This window comes from Epinephelus fuscoguttatus, linkage group LG1 (genome assembly GCF_011397635.1).
Source record: "Epinephelus fuscoguttatus linkage group LG1, E.fuscoguttatus.final_Chr_v1".
NCBI lineage: Eukaryota > Metazoa > Chordata > Actinopteri > Perciformes > Serranidae > Epinephelus > Epinephelus fuscoguttatus.
The window spans coordinates 13357718-13384467 of NC_064752.1; the positions used below are offsets into that span (position 1 = coordinate 13357718).

General features: G+C 42.0%; 1 protein-coding gene across 2 annotated transcripts in view; it reads right to left on the minus strand.

Moving 5' to 3' along the window:
* Positions 1-26750, minus strand: part of LOC125904254 (membrane-associated guanylate kinase, WW and PDZ domain-containing protein 3) — a 233098-nt gene that overhangs the window by 140622 nt on the left and 65726 nt on the right. The window lies entirely within an intron of this gene.

The window sequence follows — 26750 nt, forward strand, 5'->3', positions numbered from 1 at the left end:
TTTTAGATTTTTTTCCCATAGACTAGTTTTTTTGGTTTTTTTTTTTAGATGGGACTTTTTCTGGGTGCTGCTGCCCCTGTCCACAGCAGTAAATTTCTTCCTTGTTGGTACTCCTGCCTGCTTCTCCAAACTGGGGGCATGCCTACTACCATGTACTCTGGGTACAATGACTATGGATACTCACACATTCACTCATTTCCATAACCACTTATCCTGTTGTGACACTGGGTCAGAGGCAGGGTACACCCTGGACAGGTTGCCAGACTGTCACAAGGTTGACACAAAGACACAGACAACCATTCACACCTACGGGCAATTTAGAGTCACCAATTAACCTGCATGTCTTTGGACTGTGGGAGGAAGCTGGAGTATCCAGGGGAAAACCCACTAACACAGGGAGAGCATGCAAGCTCCACACAGAGCGGCTCCCCCACCCCAGGTTCAAACTAGGAAGGTGATATTAAGCAGAAGAAAACATGGTTCGAGAGGTTAACTCTTCAAATCTCAGTGTTCACTAAGACACAGATACTGAAAGGACAAGTGACATCAACACTAACTTACACCAGAAGTCATTTTTCTTAGAGCCAATCTTTGGAGGACCTGCAGCTCGCGGCACTTCCGCGCCGGCCTCAGCACTCAGCCATGGTGGCTGCAATATAATGTAGATGGATGGTTCAGTGTCCCTGTGGTGGCTGTGATGCAGGCCAGGGTTAAAACCTGTTGTCTCTGCACTGACCAACACATTCTTCACCGTCTGATTCATCACAGCCAGAGGATGCATTAGATTTCACACAGTGCACACAGTTCCTCCCTATAGCAGATGTCTGTGGAGATAGTGAGAGGCACTCCATCTGCCACAATAAATGGGATCCACTGTAGTGATGAATGCCTGTGTGTGTGTGTGTGTGTGTGTGTGTGTGTGTGTGTGTGTGTGTGGACGTACGAAACAGGTTTTATTCTAGTCTATCTGATTTTATACAACCTGATGGATTGAACGTGTATACGACGTCTGCATGAGCGACCTATTGGACGTACGGCATCGTAATGGATGACGTCTCAAGCCTGCATCTAAAGGCTGTGTGTCAGACTGTGTGAGCAGCTCATCTTTATAACGAAAGCTTCTCTATTATGACATGATCTCGCTTCCCAATGACAGCGCTGTCCCTCATGCCGTGGCGTGCCTCCGCAGTCGAGGAGGATTGGGGACTAATGGGTGCTCCTGTCACCTGCGCGCTGCTGTTTCGACTCCGCGGTTGCCCATCTGGCGAATTGTGATGAAACAATGATGGCACAGATCAAAATCAGCTGGCTCCAGTTAACCACAAAGAGAATCCCAACCACTATCATCTCCCAATCTGAGAAGGAAACAAGTTCTCTTGGCACACTTTCAAAGTGAGCGTGGTCAAAGATGAACATCGTGTGAAGTAAATAAGCTGATTTTTACTAAAAGTAAGAACGAGCAGTGTGAAGGTAAAAAAAAAAAAAGTACCATCTGCTTAAACCGTGATTCATTTCATTTAGAGGCATGAACACATCACAGAGCGTGCACATAAAAAAAAAAAAATGTGCCAGTTACAAGTTTGAGACTGCATTTGAAACACAAATGCATGGGAGATGAGCTCTGCAGTTGCCCACCCCCAGATTCCCCTTCTTCCTCACAGAAAGAGTGAGAGAATACAGAGTCAACTTTAAGTAGGTCAGTTTTTTGTTTTTTTTTAAGAGAAAATGAAGAGATGAACTTACAAGAGCCATGGTGTGAGGTTGGGAGGAGGACAACACAGGCATATTGATCTCCCCTCTGTGTCACTCTGAATGTAATCCTCAGTGATTTACATGGAAAGCCAGGCTTACAGTACGTGTTTTCATGTGACTCAGGCTCCAGAGGCAGAAAAGAGATGATAGTGTTTTCAATAACACAAGGTTTTGGAGTCCTCAGCACAGAAATGCCCCGCGGCTGAGAAAGAGCATTCCTCTGAGGACCCGAGGGACTGAGTCCTTATTGGCTGGTGTATGAATCTGCTTTATGACTGTTCCCTCTAACCAGGTTAATACTGCCTTGACTGATGCCGGCAATTAAATCCATATCTAACATTTATTATTACACAGTGGCGACCTCTCCCTGGCCCTCTCCACGTTACATCTGAGATTGCTGCAACAGATGTAACTGATGTGGAGTGACTGTTATCTGTCTGGACAACTAGCACATTAAGGGCAGAAAGGTCACCGGCATCTACAGAAGCATCATGTGCACACTGTAGCCTGGAGGAAGGGCTGCTACAGAGCTTTGGTATGAAGCCTGATCATCTTGTGCCGAGGCTCTATTCGATTCATTTGCTCTAGCGAAGGGTAGATGGTTGTACTTTTAAATTGGGTCACTTTTTTTTGGAATACAGAACAAGTGGTAAAACATTACAAAGCAGGGGGTGGAGGAAAGACGAAGGAGTCATTCGGGGTCATAAAGGGGCTTTGGATGATGATGAATTATTTATAGTTTACATATAATTGCTGTGCAGTTTTAGAGGCCACAACTAACAGTTATTTTCATTATCGATTCATCTGTCGATTATGTTTTTGATTAGTTTGAAAATACTACAAAATGCTGAAAATTTAGGCACGGAACTTTCAAGACATCGAGACATTTTTAAACTGTTTACTCTTGTGAAATCCAGCGAGTCAAATTATACCTATAAATTACATACTTTAATAGCTTGAACTAGCAAATGATTCGCTAATTGCTTCACCAAAAACAAAACTGTTATCACTTTCTGTCAGTCATCTTATCCAGTGGTTCCCACATGATGGACCACAGACCATACATAAAGATGGACAACATGTTTCCACTTCCTCCCACTGTACAAAAAAATGAAGCCAAAATATCCCGGTTATGTGCGCTGCCATCTTGCGCCGGAGTCTGCACAGTAGCAATCAGGAAGTGGGGCCACTGTATCAAGTTCCGGCCCATACACCCATCCAACCCAACTCTGAGCAGTGCCATTGATCAGGAGGACACCAATTGGCACACACAGCTGTCAATCATGATGTCACATCCCCTATCTATAGCATCGAATAACTAATTAAAACCAATCGTATCAAAAAATCAACACTTGAACGTACATCAGGGTGATAAGAACAATTTAAAATGACAGAAACCATCTTTAGGAAAAATTTATTTGACTTTGAGTTTTTAGTTTGGCCCAGGCCCCATCCTGTAACATGGACGGGGCGGGGTTTATGACCTATACTGCAGCCGGTCACCAGGGGGCGATCAAGATATTTTGGCTTCATTTTCGGGACGCTGTCATGCTATCCATCTTTATATGCAGTCATTGTGATGGACTGGTCATTGTGGTACTAATGACATGGTTCAGTTTAAAATCTATCTAGAGAAAGAAAGTCTATCAAAGTCAATATAATAAGCGCAAAAAATGGTTAAAGGACAAGTGTGTGGGATTTAGTGACATCTAGTGGTGAGGACTGCATGTTGCAAACGGCTGAAACTTCTCCCATGTGACAAGTGTGAACTCCCGGTTTCTTCTGTGGTCATTGTTCAGGAGGTTTGTACTGGGTGCCGAGTTATCTGCAGAGGTCATCTACCCGTTCCCGTTCACCTCGTCATGTGCGGGAAGCTAGTTCAGTGCCTGCTAATGGTTACCTATTTTCCCTGAAAACTTAACATCCAGATATTTTGGAGGGTTTAAATGGGATCCAATTTATACACAGAGGCTTCTTCCTCTCCAAAACAATTGTGGGCTCTGTGGACGAGGACCTGCTCCCTATGTAGATATAAACAGCTCATTCTAAGGTAACGAAAACACAACAATGCGTATTTTTGACTTCACTAAAGAAAACAGACTCATTATTCTATATTCCATTTCTGCCAATACATCCCCCTTAATTCTTCACACTGGCCCTTTGAGTTCTATAATTTTGCAGAATCAAATCATTTACTTTGTGGCATCACTGCAAATGGTTTGTAGCCCAGAGGTTGGGAACCTCTGAATTAATCGATCAATGATGGACTAATTGTTTAGTTTGATATCTAGATTTATGTCCTAATGTTCCAGGCATCCATTGGTTCCCACCAAATATTGATGCAATATTGATGCGTGTAGTGTAATCCATCCCAGTGGAGTATTCAATGTAGAACAGTAGTATTTCAGGTAAGGCACTAAATTCTAATCTGCACCTAAGCTGCATCACCACGCCACAGTAATGTAACGTTGGCAAAAATGAATGAAGACTGTGATGGATGATACAACTCAAGCAAGTTTCAACAGTCAGCTACAATACCTCAATTTCTTTTTGTATGGAAATGAATGGAGACCAATGTCTGTGAGGCATGCTGGGGAAAAATGCCTAAAAATCGAACACATGGCGACATGGTATGCAAAATAGTTGCTGTGATGTACAGTGTGTGATCTGTATATGGGCTAAAACATGAAAAACCACTGATGGTTCAGTCCTTTCAGTTCTTTTAAATCAAAAGCAGGGTTTTCACTGTGCTCATGCGACCAGTCATCTGCAAAGCAGAGCATGTAAACACCAACATAATCCCTGTCTTGTAACACCAAAGAATATTTGACTATTGATAGTCAGTGATGCTGTTGGTGAGTGAGTGAGAGTGGGAGTGAGTGAATGAACGAGCGAGTGCGAGCATCAGCACTCGATAAAGAGGAGGAATGAGAGAAGCAGGCAGGAGGAAGTGAGGGAGACAGCTAACAGGGAGCGACAGCACATACGCCTGCTGCTCAGAGCTCAGCCCATTGAAAAAGATATATCTTTCTTTCAGAGGGAAGCTGCAGGATGCCAGCCTTGTTAGCCAGACAGGCAGCAGGCTGCATCCCAGCAGCCCCTCTTGCATATTCATTCAGTCTGATTAATGGATCCAAATTCTGTGGGTGTTGCGTCTCTTGATATGTTCAGAGACGCTCTTACCGTTTTACCAAGATGCAAGAAGGCGCATCTGGTTTATTCAATGAGCCGGCGGAGGGAAGCTGAACCCACATTCTGCACTCGCAGCTAATCACAAAATCAATGTGGTTTCCCTGTGCACACACGCTTGAAGAACTTTCTGCTATTTCAATTGAGATTATTTATAATTCTAATATCATTACAGCCTGCAGTGTTTTCACCTAAAAAAAACTTGTTAGGCTCATTACACTAAGTTTTACAAAGCTTCCAGCGATCACACAACACTTTGAGATTTTGAGTCTTTGTTCAATGTAATGCCTCATACACAATATTTCTTTTTAAGTTGTTTGGATTATTGCTTGGGATTTTTTTTGTGGAAAAACATTTGGACATTTTAAGTAAGATGAGGTTTGTAAATGGTTTTAAAACGATTAAAGGATTGTTTAGTGTTAACACTGAGAATTTATGTTTACAGCCCAGTCACCAGAAGAAACTGTTAGAATCGCTTCTGCAAACGATGAATACATTACATTTGCATGTTTCATATGTATGATATTAACATCGGATATGAGCTGACTTTGGAAAGCGGGAGGTGGAGGGCATGATGGATGGTGTAAAACCTTGGTAAGACGGCTGCTAAGCTTTAAACTACTGCAGACCACTGTTTGAGACCTACAAACGACAAAACCAGTTGTGTTTTAGCAAGTCATTGCTTTTACTGTCAGCATTTTAGGCTCTAAAAGTGGGTGTTTTGCAGCAACCTGACAGTGTGTAAAGTGCCAGGAAAAGCGGTTGATTTTAACTGGAACATTGCTGCTTTTCATGCTGGGATAGCGGCATAAAAAAGCAGTTGTTTTTCATGGACACATTTCTACTTTTCTTGCATGGATATCTGCCCAAAAACAAGATATTAAAGCATTAGGGCTGCCCCTAAATAGTCAACCAAACGTTAGTCTACCAGAAAGGTCATTAGTCGGCAAGATTTCATTGGTCGCTTAGTACCAGAAAAAACAAACAAACAAACAAAAAAAAACTAAAAATAAATAAAAAAAACAGAAGGGGCACCTTGTCAAATAAATGACAACCTATATGCCTGGACTGTGAGGGAATTTAATTTGAAAGGACAGGAACAGGAAGTGGCCACGCTCAGCAGTCAGACAGGAGTGCAGGGCTACAGCACCTGGAAGAAGATCAGCAACCTCAGACGCAACCTGCTGCCATGCTCTTAAAAGCTGGCACTGAAAAGGCACAGCAGTAGCACCCAGCACTCAACTCAGACCTCAAGTTTTCCAGGCAGTTAAAGACACAGCATGTGTACGGCTCCTAATTTCCAGGGCTGGTACCTGCGGTTATTCCACAGGCTAGTTAATAACGTGTCAGGCAGGAAATACAAAGTGTGGGATCATTTTGAGAAGGTGAAGGATGAACCCAAGGTGATATGTAAACTCATCTTCATTGGTCGACTACAAACATGACGTATCATCTGAAACATGGAAGTAGCTACATGCCCATTAGCCCACAGCGTCATTAACAGGCGGCTTGCTCAGTGTGTTAACTTCAGTTTGACCACAACATTTGTGAAACATCAAGTTTTAGAGTATTCACTACGCAGTGAGCTGCAAATGTGAGACATCTGTGGTTTACTGAAACCTACAATGCCAACATTTCTGCTGGTGAGTGGGTTGATGTTTAACAGCCTCTCTGTCACAAAACTTAACATGTCAGTGTTTGTTTCCATATTTTTAGCAGCAGGATTCATATTGACTAAGCATCTGCAATATCGCAGTGTTGCAACATTTTCATTACCCACAAATGACACCAGTTAGTCACAAATGAGGGGCCAGAGGGGGGAAAAAATCATTTTCAAACAACAGTGTGTGAAATGTATTTGTATAATATAGCCTGGCGCCAGCCTCAGTGACATCAAACACCAGCCCTTAACAGCTAAAAAGCAGCTCTGACACTTTGCCTCACCATCAGAGCCAATTAGTAAGATGAAATCTCTGCTGGGGGAGGACGCAGGCCAGCCAGACTCCTGCAGAAGTGTTTAGGGGATGTTGGTGCACAGTGAGGTACAACAAGCTCTTCACAGTTCACCTCTCAGCTCCACCAGCAGCAGCTAAGTTGTCTGCAAAGAGTTCCACTCCTTCAAGTCTTATCCCAGCTGCGTTATCATCAGCACATCTAATTAGTGTAGAAAGGCACTTTAATCACAGATGGGCTCAAAGTTTGCACACCGATACTTGTTAACTGTCGCACTCTACCCTCTCCGAGTTCCTATTTTCGTAGGAGTAAAAAATGTGTTGCGCAAGTGACCCTGTGACAGGAACAAAGAGTCTTCTGGGCATGGACCCAATTCTCTCCTTATTGTTGTGTTTCCCTGGTTCACCTACAGGTTTGTTCCTGCTCCTTGAGCCTCTGCCAAGGTTGTGCTTGAACGTCGCATGAGCATGTCGCAGTTAAATCGGACGCAGCTACGCATTTAAAGCCAACTGTGGTCTTTTGTACACCATGCCCGGCATCGTGCGGCAACATCAACAACCTGCAAGGAGCTCACAGCCTGCCAGGCTTCAGAGCAGAAACTTGGGCACGGCAGACGTGCCAGGAAGGCTGCTGATGGATGTGCTGTTGTTTCAGGCATGTGGCGCCTGGCAGACCTTATCCTGCTACTCTGTCACTCTTTGGGGGCTTTGCGCTGCAAGAGCATCAGCACCTTCCAAAACACACAAAAATGCTAAGCAGCCTGGCTCTCTTTAAGTCTCCCTGAGGTGGCAGGGTGGCGGAGGGCTACATTTGTTTATTAAACTGAGCACCGTTTTTCCATCTGAAAAGGTAAACAACTGCTGCTTCGCTAGGGAGTGGCGAAGAGTGTATAAAAAGAAGCAGATATAAAGAGAAGAGGGAATGAGAGAGACTGAGAAACACAAAGAAGGAGAGAGTGCAGGAGAAAGGAGGAGGAGAGGATGTCACTAAAGGACACGCAGAGTGAGTGACAAAACCTTATTGGATTTATTTGTCTTGCTCGGCTTCTCAGATGAATCTCATTTATTGTGGCTGACAGCGAGGGAAGTGCACATCAAAGAGGAGCCCAACACAGACAAATGTCCTTTTCTTTATAATGAACGAGAAGCAGGTCCTCTTGTGGAAAAGCTGAAGCCAAACAGATATGGGGCAAAGACAGCACATTCACAAAAACAGACAAACGATCCCATTAAAAGGCATTTTACTGATTGAGACTCAAAGGCTGAAGAAAGAAATATGATGAACTGCTACACAGAAACCTTTTGCACCTTGACTGTGGATGCCATTGTTGTGAGACTTCCTGTCAATCAAAATTACTCCACGTCCATTTGTTGCATTCAATTCATGTTTCCCAGATATTGACACCAAACAATATACTGTGTGAACGATCAACTCAGGCTGAGCTCAGGTTGGGTTTCCTGTCTTAAGAGGTCGAAGGCCTCCAGGCTCAGAGGAGAAGCTGAGAATATTCTCTGTATGGATGATTCACGCAGCGATGACATGCACTTAACACTGAAACTGAGAAACATGAATTGCATTTGCATACTACCTACTCAGAAACATGAGAAGACTACAGGAACTGGCTGACTGATGCAGCTTCTTAAGTGTCTAAAAAACACTTGAGAGAAAAAAAAAGGCAGAGCGTGCTTAACAGCGATCAGAGGATCAAGGGTTCGTAACAAATGATCGAGTTTTTCAGTAAACCGTCTTGAAAGGAATGAAAAACGAGAAACTAGACAAGATGAAAAATTGAATATTATGGCAGTATTTGGGAGATATGATCCCCAAACAGCTGGCAATGAACTACCGTTTGTTTTCTGTCCTGCTCTGTGGCAGAGGAAGCAGATTGTCCTTGAGGACTCAACATAAATCAACAATCGGCAGCAGAAGCAAGCAGCCAGCCCCTGGGTCTGCCAGGGAAAGCATAAACTTAATTAAGTCCCATCTTACAAGGTGTGCGTGCACTGGGAAGCCTGTAATGAAAGCCTAATGCTGGCCACAAATTGGTCCAACAAGCAGCTAAAACGGATGCCTGACAAGGCACTCGTACAGCCCCAGAGGGGGAGCAGGGGATCTCGAGGCTAATATAGAGAGATAGGACATTAAGGAACAGACTCCAAGATGTCCTGTCAAACCCAATGCTGAGTTATGGTCTGAGGCTCCAGCTGAAAGTGGTGCTATGAGGAGTGCTACCTCCAACCTGAAGTGATTAAGATTTATGAAAACGGTGATCAGGGCTGGGTGACTTTGTCTGAAACAATAATCATATCACCGCGGCCTCATGGTATTAACAAGAACATTTTCCTTTTGATATCACAATAAATAGATTTTCTAAATCACATAGGTCGAAGAACAATCAAATGTATGTTTGTTGCAATAAACTGTGTTTCACTGTTACCAATTACATCAATCAAAACCCTTCACATTGATAAATAAAACTTGTAAAACCGAAAACTACGGATGTCAGTTTCATTTAACTCACCCATTAACCAGTAGCTATCTGGTTATTTTTAAGAAATAAACACAAAATGACATAAACTACAAGAGGCCTTTACTTTTAGTTTGGCTCTCCATACACTCAGTGAGCTTTAACACCACATTTCAAAGCCCTATCCAATTTAGACGTGATGCAATTTAAGTATTGTGATGTAAATAGCTTAGCATTGGTCGTTCAGCATTGTGCCCCACACAGGTTAGGAGTGGAAGCTAACTAGCGAAGCCGCTCATTTGGCAGTTACTGCTAGTATCGCTATCCCAGTGGCGGGACTGCGTTCCTGCGGTAGATGATAGCCACCCTCTGTCCCCCCCCCCCCCCAGGTAGCCCTGGTGAGCTAGCAGCTTCATTTTGAGCCGCAAAACCTCCTTAGCATTGTTATCTATGTTAGCACCACTAACCATGCTGGTACTGCTAACGGTACTAACAAAGCTAACAGTAGTTAGCAATGGTAAAAGGGGCCTGTGGCTCAAAATTGGGCCGCTGACTCGCGGTTGCAGCCTGGTGGGAGACTAGCAGGTGGGTACAATGGTTCCATAGCAAGACTGTTGGGTCACAATGACACTAGTCCTACTAGCTGTAATTGCCAAATGAGTAGCTAGCTAGCTAATGTTAGCTCACAATGCCTTAAACTGACGACAAGCAAAACTGACCTATGGGACAACATGCGTAACCAATCAAATACGTTCTTGGTGGTTAACCAATGACAACCCTACCTAAAACAAAAGACCATCTTCATTGTTGATCAACCCATTGATCTGAAGTCTTATCGTTCAAAACCCCAAAATATTGAAATCTAAACAGACCTTTTCATATTAATTTCATTTGAACTCCCTTTTTATCACAATATTTTCTAAATTTTGCGTAGCCTACATTGTTTCACATAAATATACCATACACCTAAATAGGCTACAAAAATACAAAACACAGCATTCAAACAAGCTACACTACGATCATTACCTGTCACATCTAACTTTACAAAAAGCAGATGCAGAGCAATCAATTTAAGCGCTCCATTTTCCATTCAGTGTTCCACCCAGGTACGCCGAGTCCTACTTAAAAGCCAAACTTTGATTTAGTAGTTTGACAGACTGAGGAACAAAAGTATTTCTCAACCTGTTCAACCGAGCCTGTGGGACTCTAAATCTTCTGTGCAGTGGCAAAAACTGATATCCTTCAAATAAAGTGTGAGAAAGGTCTGATGTAATATTACCAGCCAGAGACAACACTGTTTTAGTATTCGCAGTCTGAAAACTTGAATCAAGTGTCTGACCCACAGTCTTTCAGCAAATCTGGAGCAGTCTAACTTTAACATGAACGGAGAGACATCTGTACCATCCAGTGACTCCAAACTGCACAACACTCTGTATTCTAGACTGGAAAATAATAATAGGATCTGTTTATTTGCTCCAAATGACCTCAGCCTCTCAGAGAGTAAATGTGTTGTTGTACCCTGCTCAGGTATAATCTATATGTGCACTCCATTATAAAGCAGTGCCCATAGCAGTGTCCATGTATATGCCTATATGTACGGGATGAGACTTGTTCAATCTGTCACGGACAGTAACAAGTAACATAGTTTGTTGGTGAAGATTCTCAGTCATCCATGTGATGGTAATCGTAAGTGCTATATCGTAGGCAACTGGACTTGCTTGTGTTTCTTGAAGACGAGAGGCGAAACGTCTTGAAGAAACGCAAGCAAGTCCAGTTGCCTACGATATAGCACTTACGAACTGAAGGATAGGAAAATCAGAAATTATTTATTGTGTCTTCTTTGGATTAATAAGTACATTCCTTTCGTGTGCCTCCACTAATCTGTCCAAACAACACTGATGAATACTAGGATCATCCTCCCAATCATAGATAGCTGTGCAGTATTATCTGAAAACGTAAAATGAAATATATTTGGAATATCAGTTTGACAATGACGATGATAATAAGGAACTATGATCATTTCTTCTAAAAGTAGCACATACGTCCATTTGATAATCTTGAAACAGGAACCAGACAGGAGATCATCACACTGTATTACAAGTTTTATTTGTGCAACGTCTAACAGAGATCTTCGTCAGGCACTCTGAATTCACTCATTTCAAAAATTCCTGATGAAGATCTCTGTTAGATAGAAATGTTGCACTGTCAATACTACTGGGAGCTTTCAATACAATGTGCGAAACTCCTGTCTGGTTCTCGCTTTAGTTTGATATTTTGATCCAGCACCTGTAAAAGTTTTTTTGGATGTGCATCATCGGTATCGGCAGATAAAGGCTTCAAAATGAAATATTGGCATTGTCAGGCTGATAAGATGATGCTTTAATGCTACTTTATTAGTCGAAATAGGTCAAATTTACCCTGGCTTTGGCTATAGAACCGTCTCAGGGAGAGCAGTGGAATGAATTTTACAGTTTTGTTTAAAAGTGTTACATAAAAATAACTATGGCATGTTTTATGTGAAATTTAAGCAGCGGTTAACCTGGAAATCCAGATGCCCCATCCCCAGCGAATTTGAATTTGCACTGCACGGGGATCTGGCCCCGACAAGCAGAGCAGGCTCTGGGCGGGTGTAACATGATGATGACAGCGCTGCGCCGTAGAAGTTGGAAAGTAAACAGCCAAGAAGGCAACTGCAGAAGGATCGCTTCCATTCAATTTAGCTTTGGAAGAAACGCTAAGCCAACTACAATTATCTTTTTCCTTGAGAGGGGAACAGAAGACTGCCCTAGAAGCCCTTGCTTCCAGGAAGGACGATTTTGCCGTTTTGCCGACAGGATACGGCAAAAGCATAATATATCAGTTAGCCCCACTGGTTGGCAAACAAATGGGGCTTAGTGCAATGAATACGTCACCTTGTTTTTTGCTCAGATTGGCTATCGTGCTATCCAATTGTGTGCGGCGGCATTTAATATGCCTCAGTTAGTGCCGCCCTTTAGGTAGGAAGTATCGGTGAGGGCCAGACTTTCTAGATTTGAGTCTGGACTTCCAGGCTAAGTACTGGTAATTTTCTTATTTTTCAGTTTAAATCCACACGAGGGCCATCACGATAAAAATAGACATCATAATATGTTAATTCTACAACAGGAGAATTGATGATTTCTGCAATTTGGTGGAAAAAAACATGCATATATTAACAGAAAGTTACAAAATGTTGAGTTTTCGGATACCTGCAAAAATCCAGTGTCATGCTTCCCTAGATCTTTTTTTGCTTGATGAAAGACTTTAATGATTAGTCAACTGACAGAAAACTCATTTTCAATTACTCAGCACTAGAGCATGTTATGCTGATACAATCCCACTCAAAGTCGACAAATGATGATGATGAATTGTCCCCCAGCCCTAACAGTAATATATCTGCTGTGATATGACAGTCATCCGTTACTGAAACAGACAATTTAAGATGAGATTAAAGACAACAAGCTGTTTAGCTTAATTGATTTTCACCAGAAGGACCTACATTTGATATTTATCATGTGCAGATGAGTTTATTCTCTGCATGTATTCAGTCATGGAGCTTTTAGCATTTTCACTGAGAGTGTCACAGATTCAGGCACGGAAAAGGATTTTAATGTTTTCTAACTGACGATGGGAGGCAGAGATCTTTGCTACAGAGGCTGAATCCAAGTGAAGGAGCACCTGTGGTGTTTTTGCACCTCAGCATCACTAGCACTTTGTAGCACCATGTGATGCTGGCAAACCGGAGTCACGTAGAGGGTCTGGTTGTCCACACAATAACCAGTGTCGAGCTTAATAGGCACTTCTCATCTCCTGGGTGACCAGACAGAGCCATCTTTGATGTGCAGACCTCCTCTGGTGATCACCCAGCCTCCTTAAACAATTCAGCTCCCCTCACACTGCGAGCTGATCAGCCTGCTGTAACCTGGTAAACACCTGCTCAACATTTGCTCTCACCAGCACCTCAGCACAAGCTGAGCGCTCGAGTCAGCTGCTGCCAGTATTCAAACATTAGCTGAATTATGTTTCAGTGGAATTCGAACACTGGATGCGAGCCGACGTGGATCATCACACAAACGAGCACAAGCAGCACAGGCATAAACAAGTCAGTACCAGGCCCAAGAATGCAGCCCTGCAACAATTAGTCAAGGGAAAACAGCATCCAAACTTACTGCATAACAAAGTCTATGCCCCAGTGACACACAGACACACAAGCACCAAACAACAACAGCTTTCAGTAAAACACACAGAGATAAACATGCGGTTTGGACCCGAGCACACGCAAACAGAGATGACTAATTAATCATTCTCAGTGCTATTAAAAGCCAATTAAAAGTTCAGTTTTTTCTGAGGATTTCGCCCTCAGCATGCCAGACCTTTGCTCCAAAATGTACAATCAAAAGAAACAGAGGGGGTGACTCAGCTCTGAGAACATTACAATCCTCATGATTGGCCAGAATACATCATCTGGGGCACTCAAGACCAAATCATTACGAAAACTCCTTACTGGAGAAAGAAAAAAGTGCATTCCACTCCACTCACACGAGTCCACTTGGCCTCGTCATGCTCCCTCCTCCAAACAAATCTGTCAAGGCTCCTGCAGAATCACTAGCTGAACACCACACCCCAACTCCTACGAGAAGAGTCCCCAGGGTGCACACAAGCATCCTCACAATCCGTCTAATAACTTTCTGAAACTGTAGCTTTCAGTAACTCGCAACCTAAATTGGCAATTAATCCTGAAGTCAGTGTGCTGCTGATTTGATTCATCACTGCTCCGGTAAAGTTCATTCCATCTGTCAACTGTTCATATTACCTCCAAATCCATAAGCCCTGCAATTTATTGACTTACCAGGTGTATGTACGCTTTCTTTTTGCCTTGTGCAGTAAATGTGTGTGCAGCAAAATCCAACTGTTGTCTTGTGGTGGAAAATTAAATCACTAAACTGGAAAAGCCCTGCTCTAGCACGTAGTAATTAAGTTTATTAATTCTAACAATAACAGGAAATAATAACCATCAGCCTCTCTTGTCTCGCCAGCATGAAGGGCCATCTTTTTATTATGATACACGCTCTCAGAGGAATTACCTTGCTGGATGACTAATTTCATATTTGAGTTATGTATTAAACCTTCTCATAATTCCCCCTCAAATAATATTTGAATTAAAAATTCCTAAGAAGGCAAAAAACTGCTGAGACATCATCACCGCACAATATATTAATATATATGTCAACAAAAAAAGTTGCGTTTAAGGATTTATTAGCTCCATGGGACTAATCTGGGCCATGAAACACTGTGATAATCATTTTAGAGTAATTCTTCACATCGAGGCACATCTGCTCAGTGAGAATCGTGCAGTAATGCCGGTGAACAATGACATAATGTTCAATCAATAACAGTGTGTGTGCCCAAAGACAATTGCCTGTGTGCCTATTACATAAATAAAAAAGAGGATGCAGCTAAGGAGATGGGGTGTAAGAGTCTAGGGGAGGCCTTTCTTTTGGATTTGGAGAATTTAATGCGTTTTAGTAAGATAAGAGCTGCTGCTGCGTTTATTACAGAGTATAACACCACTGACACCTGTCACTGAGCAGGGTGACGAGGTGGAGATGCTGCTGATCCACACACACCTGAGATTCAAAACAGAGAAGCACTCAAATATTCTTTTTTAGGTGGCTCCCGTCTTACAGGATTTACAGCTGTATATGTGATCATTTTGTTGCGGAGAGCTGGAGAAGCTGTAGGAGCAGCAGCAAGACCGATGCAGCAGGCAGGATAAATAAACTAGTGAGAATGAGTACAGTATATCATGTGATCTCGTCTGAACACCCAGGAGGCAGTAACAGAGAAGATGGTGAGGACTCAACTGGGTCCTGAGCAGCACATTCCAGCAGCTCCACAGTTCGCTGAAGCATCTCCTTCAGCTTTATTCCTCAAAAGAGCAATACTGAGCTCTGCTTTATTTGTGTCAGGTTGTACAATATTCCCTGAGCAAACAATCAAAGCCTCAGCAAACAGGCGCTGTGTTAGATCATGGCATCTACTGTATATCCTCCATAATTCTGGTCCATTTGACTGAATATAAGACAATGAGGCCAAAATATTTGTTATAAAAGGGTCCTTATTGTGCTTATTTCAGATTCATACTTGTATTTAAGTTTTCTACATGGTCAAAAAACAATTTAGTCTGATCTGGAACACCTGTTTTCACCTTGTGTCCGAGAAGCTCTGTATAGCGCCTGTCTCTTTAAGCCCCCAGTCTGCTCTGATTGGTCAGCGTTTCAGAGCGTTCCGCGTCTTGGCTTCTGCAACCAAGTACAGCCGCACTTTCTATTATGAAAAATCCCTAATACTAGCTCCTAAACACAACCGGACATGTTTCAACCAAGTGGCAATCTCCGAGGCTGGAAAATGAAGCCAGTGTGGAAGTGTCCAAAACTGCAGTTCATCAAATGGCCACTTGAGACTGGCTCCAAAATAGAGTCAATCCCCAAAGACCCCCACGTTAAAATGCACAAGTTCACAGAGGAAATACACATGTTTACAGCCTGGTACAAAAATGGTTTTAGTCTCTAAAGCTAATTTCAACATTCATGGTAACTGCACAGGGGGTGAATTTTTTATAACTGTCCGTCGATGATATCCTTGATTTTCAGTCAGATAAACCTCTTGCTCCTCCACAGCTCCAACCTCTCATCCAAATATGGTCACTTCTGGCTCCAAAAAAAACCAACAACAAGATAGTGACGACAAGAATGCCGAAGTCAAGGCCTCAAAATGGTAGCCTATAAACCAATGGGTGACATCACGGTAGTTACTTCCATTATTTATACAGTCTATGGTTCCAGCAGAACTATGATCCAAAATGGGGAAATATCAAAAACAACAGCATTAGTGTTATTGCTAGCTGATTCAGGAAATAAAGGGGATCCTTTTTACGTAACATGCTTTTCAATCTTTGGGCTTGGGAGAAGGTATCAAGTAATTTCAAGTTAAAAGGCTCAAGTCCAGGTGAAGTCACGAGTCATTGGTTGAGTTGCAAGCCTTTTAAATTTGTGACTTGGTTCATCAAATAGAGTCCACACCTCTGCTATTTGTAAACATATTTAAAATGTGTAGAGTATCTTACAGCAGTGGTTCCCAACAAAGGGGTCGCGGGCCAAAGGGGGTCGCATGTCCATTCTTAATAGACCGCAAGTCACTCGCAACCGTGTCAAGTTTGTAAAAAAAATACATTTTATTTTCAAGTCCAGTGAATTTCCGGCACAGAGCTTTTATTCTGAAGTCCTATTTGCTGCTGTAGAGTGAGTGACTAACAGACGGCTATTTGACAGAGACGGCAAACTTGCTCGACGACATGGCCAAACACGAGTATGACACTGAATAAATCAAACTGTGTGGCCCTTGCACTAAGGACTAAGGAGAAATCTGGACCCCAGGGTTGCATATGTCCAGATATAATTTACCTACATTATATCCCCCTATTGAGCTGTTCATTTTGAATATTACCTCATATTACATGTGTTGAAGCTTCTTCTATTCAGATTCTCATAGCCCGGCGCTCACACATTACACATTGCTGTTCTCATAATTATGTAATATATAAATGACTTCATATTATTGAGGATACTTGTGATTCACACATTGCTACTTACATTAATATCTTAAACAGTTGAAATTGCACAGTGCACAACGCATTTAATTCATCTTACTTGTATTTAGTAGCAGCTTCAGCTGTGGTCGTCTAATTAGCAAGTGATGTACACACACATAATTATGCAGACAAGTAATTACCAGTTAAGAAATGTATAAAGATGCCTCAACAAGTTTCCTCTGACTTACACTTGCACTTTTAAACTCTGCTTTCTTCTAATAAACGTTTGCAGCTTAAATTATGCTCATGAAAGTGTGATAAGGCTGCGGTTGCCATGGCAACAACACACTTCTTCAGATGTGGAACGGAGGAAGGAGGCCCGTCCCAGTGTATAGTAGTAACCTCCTATGGTACAAGAAGTACAGCTCATATAGAGGTTTAATAATACTGACAAGTTGATTAATGCATGTAGATAATGTGAGACACAAAAAGGCTTGCACACGAAGCATAACTGGGACTGAAATGTTCATTTGAAGGATAGTTTTAGTCATGGTAAAGAATCAGCTCGCAGCATCTCATGTATTAAATCAATGCTCATCTTTAATGCAAATGTTATGAGTTCTTAAGCCAAATGGGAATGTGCATATTATTCATTAAAAGTGCAATATGTAAGACATGGACAGAATTTTAGTTTAAAGTTCCAGTGTCAAGGATTTAGGGGCATCTAATGGAGGAAACGGTATATAATAATAGTAACTGTTTTCATTAACTACCTGAAAATAAGAATTGTTGTGTTTTCATAGAGTCAGCCATTTTATATCTACATATGGAGCCCAGAACGGACAAACTAAACACTGGCTCACTGCTGGATGCAAATAAATCCTACACACAGGACCTTTAATAAGAATGTGAAGAAGTAACATTATATAATGTCGGTCGATGCTTTAGGGATTATATGTAGTATGTGTTCTTATGGTGTATGCTTTATTTCTTCTCGGCTATTACTGTAAGGCAGCAACAAGGTATATCTTACTGTATCGTATTGTATCGTATCGTATTGTATCGTATCGTATTAGTCAGCCCTCAGTCCAAAATGAGAGGACAAAGAAGTAGAGCTGCCCTGGATCCCCTCACAAAGGCTACGTCCACACTAATACCTTTCATTTCAAAATCTGTTTTTATAACACATAAGATGGCTGACGCTCTTGGTGTCACCATCTCGACCATCTGCTTCCGGCAATAAACCACAATTTGGTGGCAAAGAAAAAAAATGATGTAAAAAGAAGCAAAACAAGAGCAAACGTTGCCGTGGTTTTCCGCCACTGGAGCCAGCTCTTGGCGATTGACGAGATGAGGTCTGATGCTGAACTTGCAATGTTTGTTTTAGACCAGTAAGTAACATCTATTGGCTATTAAGCAAAAACATATCTTTAGTAGCACATTGGAGCATGTGGCCAGGCATTACCCATCGCACTTTTAAAGGGACTCTATCCGAAATTCAGAGCATATGAGTTGTCTGGACACGGTTCTCAAGCGTTATGCTCATCTCTCTTTCGGCTGCTTGCCATCTGCCTGCTGCAGACTTTCAAAATAAAGGCATAACCTAAAGACGATGATATGGATCGATCACTTTGCAGCGATTATACTGGATCTTTATCACTTAATTGATATATTGATCCGGATCGAAAGATCACCCCTAGTTCTAAACATGGAGATGGCTGAGCTGGCAGCTAGCAGCTAACGGTGCTCACTCCATAAACAGCGCTAAATAGCCGCAACCGTGCTGACAGAGTGAACTGTGTTAACCATGGGGAACTGGAAGGTGGCGATATGCTTTCGGGACGACACCATACTGATGTCTATGGTAACTGCCATAAGAGCACAGTGCAAAGAAGCAAGGATGAGCTAGCCAGTGGGATACACACATGCACTATCATTCACACCCAGCTGGACTGGCTTACCACAACAAATTACAGAGAGGCTCGGATTACAACACACACAGAGAAGTAGTGTGACTTCTTTCTCTGCTCAGGATGCTATTACTCCATTATATCTTTACATAGCAAATAGTGGTTTGCTGCTATATTAATGCTCTGAGGTTGCTTACAGAACGTTATGCACTGCACAACTGAGCTTTAGAATTGAGTAAGATTTTGTCACTGAATATGTAAAGTGTGTCTCTAATTAATAAAGACGACTAATGAAGTCATCTACAAGCCATGTCTTATTCAAGCCTTATTCAAAGGTCGTTTTTTGTCACTAAAAAAATAACACAAAGCAGTAAAATCTGACTTTGCAGAGCAGTTAAAGTCCTTGTGTATTATTATAAGCACTGGAATCTTGTAGAAAGCATTGTTGGAATTTGAGTCTACCTTCTCTAATAAGCTGAGTGGTTTCTGCCAGTTACCATTGGCAACACGCAGTCTTGCACTCTGCTCTGTTTCATGAATTTTACCCCAAACTGTTTTGGTTCTCTTTTTACACCTGAACTGCGTTCATCCATGGCTATCCAGCCGCGTCTACTGCCAGATTAAGTCAACAAATTGTTGTATTTCACAACTTGGCTGTAACATAACTGCTGGTATTTAGTAGGAAGGCAAATAACAGACTGAAACAATGTGACGAAAATAACTTGGAAAAGCTCTCACTCCACATAAAATTAAATTCCACAGGCTCCTCGGAGTCAGTGTGATTGCTTAAATGTATTCTGATGCGAAGATTTTGGAAGGATTAAGAGAAAGCCAGGGTGTCAAAGAGCTAACGACGGTGCAGAAGAACCTGACTGTGAACTCAACTATCTTTTGCTATGAGATTGATAAGAGGCATTAAGGTGCCATCGCTTTGGCAGGAGCTCCAAGAGGAGGCCAGGAGAGAAGGACTGCAGGAAATCCTGTTTGTAATCTGACGATAGTTGCCATTTCATCTCAGCTGAAATAGAGCAGACAGCACCTGTCCATCCTTGTTGTCAGATGGACAGAAGTCTAATGAGGTAGATAAGTCACCGGCGAAGTCCTTTGCTTGCTATAATGAAGCCGCAGCTCTTCATCGCGGGAGCAACACAGGTAGCAGGTTATTAACGCCTCCTTCTATAAGAGCCCAATCAATTAAAAATGAGATGAAAAAGAAAACTGGAGTCATGCCTAATCGTGTGGGTGGGTGATGATAAACAGACATTTAATGCCCTCGTATGATGAGCTGGAGGTGAAGAGGAGATATCCTGCGTGGTGTCAGCAGGCTCTTACCAGGACTGATTAGATTGAAAGCCAAAGGCAGCACACTCTAGAAAGTGCTGTTGACAAGTACCTTAATAGCCTCAACCGAGTACTTAGTCAGACCTGCTGGCTGAGAGAATGATTAGTGATGATGATGGTTTGCTTTCCCTGACATTGCAATAACTTTAGATGTAAGGACTGAGGATGCAGAGGAGCTTTATTAGGAATAAGAATGGGAGATCACACTATATCTCTAAGTGATTGGTGGCGACAGGACTCGGGGCTGAAAATTGAGGAGTATGCTCTTTGCAAAACACATTTATTAATAATTGATGGAAAAACCAAGAGCGTGTTTGTAGAGGTAGAACCAACAGTGAATACACTTCACATTTTAGGGGAAATAAAGTACTTAGGAAAAGGGATTTGTACAAAGCAGTTCCTGGGCTCAGTGAAACAGCTTCCCCGTATCTCTCCACTGTACATTGTACGGAGAGGTCTTTTCTCAGCGATGTCTCAATGGTGAAAAGTATTTGCCACTCAAGTCTATTTCTGCTTCATCTCCTGCACAAACACGTAGAAGAAACAGCAAAGACGTACATGGCAGCATATAATCTGTATGGACATAATGCATGTCCAGAATGACTCTAAAACGCATGAGAAACGAGCGGTGTCAACTTTAGTTGTCAGTCTGCGTGCCGCTAGTGACGGCGCATACTGTGATCTTTCTGTATTCACATCACAGCGTTTGATTCAGACGTTTGCAGCAAGTCCTGAATAAATGCTTTTTTAAGTCTTTGCATTAATTAAACTTGCTGACCAGAATAGGCCGTCACATCTGAACTCTAATTAAATGTTCCAGCTAAAATGTTGCCAAATAAACAGGTCTTTTAGCAGGTTGTTTCTCAAGTACAGTTGTGGTGAGGAGAAATTTGGCGCAGCTGTGAGGCCAGCCTTTACACGGCCTATTCACAAATAATTTGTCAGACACTTTGTGCTTTAGTCAGCCTCCTGGCACCTGTGGTTTTGCTAAAGAGGGAAACACTTATGGACTGACCTTTACTTATCATGTGTGACTTTGTTTTTTTGCCCCTCCTTGAAACTGAAAATATATTTCCTTGAACTTCCATGGGTGACTGTAGGTACTGAAGCCAATGCAATGAGCAAACAGCATGGTAGTGAGAATTATCACCAAAACAAACAGTTGGTATTTTAAGCAGAATGTAAATCCCCCTTATAAATCTCGTCAACACACAAGCTGTGAGTGCACTTCAGCAGAATATGGGTGTATGACAGCCACACGTCCTACCATACAAAACCAACAACATCTAATAATAGTCCAGTCAATCTGTGGATCAAGGTAAATCATGGCTCAAAATTTGAGGCCATTATGTCGTATCTCTGCTTCTGAACATGATATTTTCATATAATTTATGTCTAAACATTAGTTTTCAAGGATGTTCTTTGACATATTACCATCAGATACCAACCATCCAATTTCCCATAATGTTTTCAGGCATAACAAATACAAGTTTCCACTATCCCCGGTATGTGTTCCCTATCCCATCCCATCTAAGACATACAGGATTTATTTTTTCTGGCACACCATCATGAGGCACAGTGTTCTATGTTGCTTTTGCAATTTATTTAAATCTGAATAAATTGTTTTAAGTGAATGAAAAAAATAAAATGACAGTAATGAGAGTAAAAAGCTAATGGAATAGTTGAATAGAGTAGAGGACCTAATAGAGCTAGTCAGCTCAGACACACTCTGTATCTCCACATCAACCCAACCCTTCACCTCCCCTGCACTACGATCCCCTACATAACTCCCAAACTTACAATGAACGATGTTGTTACAGATACCACAATATATATTCAGAAGAATTTATAGTCAGCAAATTTGTTGGGTAGTAGTGCCCCAGATACAGGTACAATATATCAGAATATGCTCTTGGGAAATGTTTTCTTGAAAAGACAGACTCCAATATCAAACATAATTTCACCCAGACTATGTAACTGTAAAATACTGATTTGCTTTTGAGCTTGAAAAAAGACTGTTCCACCAAATCCATGAAGGTTTACTTTTTATATACGATGCAGGAGAATATTACAACCAGTAAAAACTATAAAACATTACTATTTCAGGGCGGCACGGTGGTGTGGTGGTTAGCACTCTCGCCTCACAGCAAGAGGGTTGTACCCTGCCTCTCACCCAGTGTCAGCTGGGATAGGCTCCAGCCCCCCCGCGACCCTCAAGAGGATGAAGCGGTTAGAAAATGAATGAATGAATGAATGAATGAATAAAGTTGTATGTGCCTCCCCTATACCAAAGCAAAAAATACAAGTCCTCCCCTGTCTTTAAAAAATTACTTGAAATGTCTCCCCCATTTTGCACCAACCCCCTCCCCTCTCATAAATAAAGAACAGTCCCTTATAGTTCACAGAAAAGTTAAAGCCACTGCAGCAACAGCAGACCTCAGCTGCACCTGTATTTATCATAAGGAGATGCTTTAGCCCAAAAAGACAACATCCATTTCTGGTTCTTCACATGAATGGACACACACACATACACACACACACACACACACACACACACACACACACTGAGCTGTCAGCCTGACAATTCCTAGCTGACATGGTTTCCATATGCCCGGCGGTCTCCACAGGAGGATTTTCGCCTCTGGCCGGCTCAGCGCGGACACGGGGACTTCCTTCTTCTCCCCACACAGCCTGGCGGTCGCTGCTCGCCTCTGCCTAATGAGATTATGCCCCTCTCCTGGAACATCTACTCAAGAGGAGATGGGACCAATTAGTCTGCTGTCTGCCCCAAAGAGGGACAATCACCAAAGCTCCGATGTTTTTACTTGAGTGTGTCAGCCTCCAACCTAACAACAAACATGGCTAAAAAAAGGAGAGCGCTTGTTTACGATGTGACTGGTCAGCGTGATCAAGGTTACGGGAGAGAGAGAGAGAGCTTGGTCCTATTTCTGTTAATGTAATGAAAGGCTGTATGAACGGACTCCACCTGAGTAGACTGAGGAGCAATAAACTGTGGCAGACCCCATTTGATCTGTAGGTAGTGGGGCACTCAACCTGGCCTCACCAATGACCCAAAATACAGGAAAAGCAGTTCCTTTCTCAGTCCTGTGGAGTGCTCACATTTAAAGCATGGAGTGGCTCACTCACTGTGTTAAAAGGAACCCCGGCTTCATCAATTCAGATGTGACAAGTCAGTAACAAGAGATCTTTTTCACCGCAGGTATTTCTTGAAAAGCAGACCAACGCTTGTGTCATAATGCAAAGAAGTGACCCACATAAGAGGGATTAAAAATAAAAGTAAAATGTGTTATGGTGAAATGTCTACAGTTGGCTACATGCTTGTGACCGAGCGCTTGCACAGGACCTATTTAAAGAGACATATTAATGTTTTGCAAAATATTCTTATTTGCTATGTTTCCAAAAGTTAGATGAGAGGACTGACACTGCTGTCCACACGAGAGGTATCAATCTTCTCATCTAACTACTATACATTATATATATATATATATATATATATATATATATATATATATATGTGTGTGTGTGTGTGTGTATTTGGGAGCTGTTTAAATGTGTAATTTGTGGTAGATTTTACTTTAACTATTAATATTGTATATAGAATCTGAACCGCAAACTATATCACTTATTTTGTTGCAATTCTATTATCTTAACTGTTTTTTTTTTTTACACACTTGTAATATTCTCAGTAATATCCTTATCGCAAAAATACACTGAAATATGATATTATCTTAGGGCCATATCTCCCGTCCCTAGCATCGACACCCCGGGGTCAGCTGTGCTTCCCAGCTCTCTCTTACTATGTATTCACATCAAAAGCGTCATGAGCGTCATAAGTGGCTGGCAGCCATTCATTTTCAATGTACGCTTGCTACGAAGGGCGTCTGGAGCATCGGCAGCAGTGAGCAGTGTGATGCCAGCGACCGGAGCGTCACTGTGAAGTTGAGAGAAGCTCAACTTTATGCAAATGAGCAACAATGCCACCGAAGCAGCAGCAAGCAGCAGCCAATTGCAGACCGTGAATATTCTAAAGGCGGGACAGTGAAAGAAAGAAAGAAAGAAAGAAAGAGATCTTCTGCAGCGCAGCTTGAAAGCCCCGCCCCTCGGCAGCCTTCTGCAAGCCCTTCCAGAGCTGCCAGGCAGCGCGATGCCAGCGACCTAAGCAACGGCTTGCGCTCATGAAGCTTTTGGTGTGAATGCACAGTTATTGTTAATGTTCACTACAGTCATTTTGCTGTTCTCTGCTACTAACAGAGAAAACAAAAGTTGTCGTCGTCATGTTATAGCCTTGTTATATCGATATTTTTCAAGGTATTGTATTGAAGTTATACAATCAAGTATCATGACAACACTATATAAGCGATCAGAATCTCATCTGCTTTCACATTTTTGCCTGAAGAACCAGGACACTCAGAGCATTTCAAACATTCTGACTTATAAACCAGCCAAAACCCCAAACCTCATCCTGTCTCAGACTCTATTTGTTGTTTTTAAACCATAAGCACAATCTTTCTTTAAAGGAGAACTTATGTATTTTTCAACCTAGACCCTATTTTCCCATGTTTTTGTGCTTAAGTGACTAATAGGAACAACAATTTTTTAAATTGGTCTAGTATTGAGTGAGAGCGCTGCAGCAAGCAGCCGCAAAAAGAGCTGCAATATAATCTTAAGAGCAATTTAAAGCGTACTTTCAATGTACGTCCAATAAATGTGTTTGTTTTTGCCACTGACAAGCTCAGATTGTTGAATGTTTTCCTTTACCTGTCCCTTTATCCAGGATTTATGTGTTGTCTTCCTGCACCAACTTAACTTGCAAGACCTCAGAATGAGATTTCTCCTTAAATGAAATTTGGTTAGACACTTTAACAAACACACCGGATCGAGTGCAAGGTATAGAAAAACATTTTATTTCTTTGTCAGACACTTAACAATCTGAGCCTCCTGGTGGTAAAAACAAGCACTTTTAGTGGACGTAAATTGACAGTACGATATTGCCCCGAAGATTACATTGGAGCTGGTTTTGAGGCTGCCACTTGCAGCACTCTTGTTCAATAGTGGACCAATTTAAAACAATCTTGTTCCTATTCATCACTTAGACACAAAAAAATGGGAAAATAGAGTCCGGGTTAAAGAAATACTGAAGTTTCCCTTTATCAACTTTTAGTTGCCACTGGTGCAGGACATCAAAAAAGTTGCCATTAGACTTTGATGATTTGCAGAAATGTTGCCTTACTAGTTAAAAAAGTGATCCACGCAGTACCACTCGATGAGGCCCACAGATTTTAAACGGAAAAAGGAAAAAAGACTGGTTTTGGATCAGTGTATAAAGACACCTGAGTTTGGGATCAGCACTGAAGGAGGAAGAAATGCAGTAGGTGCATCTTTGACTCGCTATTTGTGAGCATTTAACCTCTCCTGTGTGAGGCCTCATGCCTAATGTGTGTGCACTCACTCATGCACAGCCATTGAACAAATACAGTACAAAGCAGATTCTTTCATTTGTTTGCAGAAGCTTTTTCTACACACACCTCACCCCCACACATGCTGCTTCCTCTTCACATCGCTCCCACGCACAGTAGGCTTGACTTTTGTCCAGAACGGTGCCTCATACATAAAGATAGGACAAACAAAGCCACATCAGTTTGGAGGCAATTAGCGAATCATTGAGCATTTTGAATCAAATAGGTAGCACCAATCAATTCTCTAATTGAAAAAGTTTTTAAAGTCTCCTCGTCCCTTTCAGGGTGACAAAGACAGATTCGGGTGGCTCTTTTCACACTGATAAGCTTCTGTTTGAGGTATTCAAATGTTTTTTTTGTTTTTTTTTTTGGACAAAACATTGGAAAGCTTTTCGGTTTTCGGAGTAACCAAATTGAAACAAAGAGATGACTATAAACAGGAATAGATGTGACAGATAAGGAAGGAAAAGGAAAGACGGAGAGTGCAAAAGTCATTGGATGTGTGGCAGAGAGACGCAAGGAGAATGAAGATCCTCAGATCAAAGAGAAGTGCTGAAGATTCCGCCGTTTGCTGTCAGCTCCATCATAACTCAGCTCCGCTTAAATAACTCTGTCAGACTGAATTACAGTGCGGCGATCAATACCCTCACTTCGTCTACATGTTATTTTGGATAAAGAGCCGGCTTTTACGAGATCTGTGGAACATAAGTTTGTGGCTCCTCAAATAATCAGCCAATAATCTCTTCTAAGTATCGGTCGCACGCAGAGAATCGATCACAGAGTGAACAAGCTGGGACAGAGTTTATTTATTCCCCTAATTGATCGATCAGCCAGTGTGGCTGTCAGGACACCTGTGGCCCTGCACTCTGGTGCGTCGAGCATGTCCAGACTCCAGCGGAGATTCAAACTCAAACCTGTGCCTCCACAGAGACACACAGCAAGACACACAGTGGGTGTAGAACGGGTGTGTGTTGATGCGTGTGTCAGTGAAAATGTATTTTTGATTAGACTAAGTATGTGGTGAGAGTGTGTGCACGTTTTTCCTCTAAACT